The sequence below is a fragment of the Setaria viridis genome, chromosome 8 (genome assembly GCF_005286985.2).
Source record: "Setaria viridis chromosome 8, Setaria_viridis_v4.0, whole genome shotgun sequence".
NCBI classification, from domain to species: domain Eukaryota; kingdom Viridiplantae; phylum Streptophyta; class Magnoliopsida; order Poales; family Poaceae; genus Setaria; species Setaria viridis.
In genome coordinates, this window is record NC_048270.2 from 2,646,731 (window position 1) to 2,651,118 (window position 4,388).

At 37.4% G+C, this 4,388-nt stretch overlaps 1 long non-coding RNA gene across 4 annotated transcripts; it reads left to right on the forward strand.

Moving 5' to 3' along the window:
- Window positions 1-1,856: 1,856 nt before the first annotated feature.
- LOC117834199 (uncharacterized) lies at window positions 1,857-4,388 on the forward strand. 4 transcript variants are annotated; one of them, XR_004635737.2, is made up of 5 exons: window positions 1,869-2,189; window positions 2,291-2,345; window positions 2,425-2,563; window positions 3,744-3,881; window positions 4,214-4,388. It is a non-coding gene; the product is annotated as an uncharacterized lncRNA (long non-coding RNA). The 4 variants fall into 4 exon arrangements; XR_004635738.2 differs by having other exon boundaries at window positions 1,857-2,189; window positions 2,291-2,340; window positions 2,425-3,881; XR_004635736.2 differs by having other exon boundaries at window positions 1,858-2,189; window positions 2,425-3,881.

Here is a 4,388-nt window from a genome sequence, read left to right on the forward strand (position 1 = left end):
GATGATGTTGCTTAAAACCGGCTAGTATTACATGCACATAAGAGTTTAGACTTTAAGACATCTATTTGCTGATGTTGACTGATCAGAAAGATCAACAAGCCATTCAATAATTAGTTAAAGTTGCCTTCATAAAAATCACATGTGGTGTGGTTGCTATAATAATAACTTATAGCCAATATTCTTTCATGTATTGTCACGGTAATCTATAGTTTGAATATATCTCATCTAAGTATAAATTGTACTGTTATTCTTTGATATCTTCATCTCCACCTTACCGTGCCTCCCACACCAACCACCACTAACCACTAGATTTATGCTAATTTAGGCGCTCCAATGAGCCTCCCCTGGCGCCAAACCTTCCCAACCCGCCTTTCTCTGCCACCACGACAGGTGGCACCAACTCTACTTTGGCTGTTCATCTTACACTCACCACCATTGTCAAGCCAATATAATATCCCAGGCTTTCTTTCTAGCCCCGACAAAAACTACCCAAGCCAAAACAGTGAAACTCTAGCTTCACCAAGGAACTCCAACTAGAAGTTGTCGGAGCATCGTCTAAGTCCCACCACCATTAGCGAATCTAGAGATTGGACCGCTACCACCATCAATAGATACTAGTCAGATTTTTGTTTATTATTTCATCCTTCCTTCAAATTAATTAATCCAAATATTGATTGTTACAACCATTTGTTTTTGAATATGTGGAGCTCTCGCGATTTGAGCTAAATTCAGATTGTTTGATTTTTTGAAACACATCTAAGTATAAATTCAGATTGTTTGATTTTTCGAATATCTCTACTAGTTTACTACTGATATGCCTTACCCAGTAGAAAACACTTATGGATCACACACATGCCTCTACTTGTTTAACATAACTAAAAAATAACTTATGGTTCACACCCCACTGGCCATAAATAGGTGGCACTTGTCCTCATTGCCTCAACCTAGCAGCCATCGGAAGCCTCCAACGGGACCATCAGTCTGTTCGCTTCAGCTTATTCAGCCGGCTTATCAGCCACCAAACAGTATTTTCCTCTCACAACAAATCAGCCATTGCAACTTTTCAGCTGGCTTATAAGTTTTCTTCCGACAGTGCCACGGTCCATGACTCAACAATCTACTTGATGCAACTCTCCTCCGATCACCGGTGCTCGTCGGCGCTGCTCGTCGGCGCTGCTCGCTCGCGCCGGCGCTATTGCTTCCTCTTAGCTTCTCATCGTAATATGAGGATGAGGAATTAAGGAATGAATAAAGAACCGGGCTCCAGTGTATAAATCCACTCACATTCCCTATCTCAGACATGCAACACATGGCCTCTTTGCCACAATGGCACACCAAGTCGGCCGGACTTAAATACACATTTTGATAGTAACTGGATCTCGATAACATCGCAGGAATAGCTTAGATTGTTTACATTTGATAAAACTATGTTATTCAAAAAAAAAATATGGTTCACACACATGCCACTACATTTTAACTCCTGATTTAATTGCCTTACCAAAACATTTGTTATTCACACAGAAACTATCCGTTCTTTCATGATGAATCGAAATAGCTTTATCTAAATTAACTGAAAATCTAAACTACTCTAGAGTCTTTTTTTGGAAGCACTCACAACGCCCGATTTTTTAAAATATAGATCTAACAAATATCCTAGAAGAAACCTTCCATATTACACATTAGGACCCGAGTAGAAATCCCCAAGATTTATTTCCTTCGATTCGAAAAAAAAGGATTTATTTCCTTCGTTTAGACATGCAGGTGGCCGTTTCCAAAATCCTTATTCGGCGCGCGTGCGCACGAATGGACACGCGGCGCAAACTGCTTGCTTACACGTGGGGGACGGGCAAGTGGGCAACCTTATCTCTTCCGCTCCTACACTGCGTCCATTTGCCTCTCGGTCTCCCCCAGTCTTCCCTCGCCCGGCCTGCACTTCTGCTCGCCCGCTCCAATGCCCTCCTCCTCCCGATCTCCCCCAGTATCCCCTAACGCTGCACTACGAGGCGCAGTTTCCGCATCCAGAAAAGCAAAGAGATTAGAGCTGTTAGGGCTTGGGGCTGCTAGGGAGAGCGCCAGAATCGGAGGTGGCATCCTGTAGGGACAGACGCGAACGGCGAGCCGGCGACTGGCCTAGAGGTGGTGGCACCTCAAATCCACTCGATTCCTTTTCTGCAAGACGTGCATTCCAGGCGAGGACACCCTCCTGCATGCAGTTTGAGGACTTCTTTATGATTCGATCGGTGATGCATCAGGTTGCTGATTTCTCTTTTTCCTTGAGTTTATTTTGCAGGATTCACTTACATCTGTGCAATTTCTTGTGCACAGACAAGTCCACATGAGGTGAGGTGAGTCTGTTGTACCTCGTGGTGGTTCGATTTGAGGCGCATCATGTTTATTGATGTGATTTTAATCGTATTTTTGTAGGTGTTTGTTCAAGCCATGTTGGCCTTTTTACTTGCTAAATGCTGGTACAGATTTACCCATTTGAAATGTGGAAACCATTTTGTGCTTTCGGATTTTGTCAGCACCGGTGTTTCAATTGGTTATCAGTATTGCAAAAAAGGTTTGCATAATAGTGCCATTATGTTTTTATATAGTCTTTTGCTAATACTTCTCTCAATAACCAATAATGTGAAAAAGTGTGAAGGTGTTATTAACTGGTTCTTTTGTTAAGATAACATAAAAATATTAATGTTATATTTGTGATTTGTCCATGAGTGTGCGCCGTAGCTATAAGTTATATTAAGATTGTGTGTCAAATATGATATTGTCAGTAGATAATTATTGAATAAAAGGCATACTTGAAGTTTCTTTATATGAACTTGAAAGTTTTAACTATCTGAATCCAAAGTTTTGAATATCTACGCCCAAAGTTTTTTCCCCGACATGACATGAAAGGTTTTAGTCATATCAGTTTAAAGTTTTGAATTTAGGTGTTCAAAGTTTTATCTCATGACGTCAATATTTATTTTTTTGGGTTCACTATATTGGAATCTTTTACCAATGGTTTTTTTCACATGATTTGAAACTTTGTATGTATCTACATTCAAAGTTTTCAATTGATGGGTTTGGAGTTTTAGCATGTGACTTTAAAGCATGAGGCAGAAAGTTTTAAATATGAGATATGAAAGTTTTTTAATTTCAGGTACAAAGATCTTGATATGTGACATAAAAGTTAGATATGTATAAAGTTTTGAATGTAGGATTTGGAAGCTTCTGAATTCCTAGTACAAACATTTTAGCATTTGACTTGAAAGCTATATGCACAAAGTTTTGAATATATGCTTTAAAAGTTTAATTTTCATTGAGATGCAGCAAGTTTTATTTTCGATAGCTGATGCCTTTTTAAATTTTAGATAAAGTTGATTAGTACATAATTCATTGAGTAAAAGCGAGCTGCATGTCATTTTTTGTGCTGAAGTTATGTAGCACATAATAGAACAGTGGCAACAGTTGTAATTCAAAATAGATTTATTAATTCAAATGAAGTGGTTAATCTGTTGGTATAAAGTTATTTATCAGTTCGTATAAAGTTTTGAACCCATTAGCATAAAGCCTTTTTTATTTTAGAAAGTTTATTCGGTTGGAAGTTTTTTATCTGTAATTATAGAGTTTTATAGCCGAGAATACAAAGTTTCGAATATGCCTGTACAGCGCTTTTGTTTTTTGGCATAATGTGTTTTTTGATGCACATGATATATTTTGATTTGGGTTTCTCATTTTTTTCCCCTGATTACATGCAGAGTTGTAGAGTTTTATTAACAATATGAAGTTAGGCTAGTCAGATATTTTACTGAAGAACCTGAACAAGGACCAAATGGATCTTGTTAAGTCGGCAGATGTGACAGTATTCTTGAGTCTCATTGTTTTGAAGCTTCAAGGTCTGTATCTTTTTGACTTGCAAAGAGATTTTGATATGCACTCAATGTTTGATGTACAAAGTTATTTTTAAGTAGGGTCAAAGTTTTTAAGAATCAATTAGAAAGTTTTGTTAATTTAGATTGAAAGTAATAGCTTGCCTTCACATGATTTAAAAGTTTTTTAACATTCAAATAGGAAGCTCTTGATTTGCAGGTTAAAAGTTTAGATGTATACAATGTTCAAACTCGGAATGGGGGTAGATAAAATTTCAAATAGAAAGTTTTTATCGACAAATTCTTTTTGGAAGTGCATGTATTTCTCTCATTGAGTCATACTTCTTTTTTTTTTGCAGAATATTATTAAGGATTGAACTTTCTCTCTACGTGCTTGACGAAATCATGCTGGTCTTTCATAAAAAAGGGACAAGCATCCTGTCTTTATATTTAACATGGCTGACGATAATCTTTTTTTTTATTGTCCAATGTATTCAGTTTTTAATATAAAGGTGTTTTGCATGGTTTTATTTA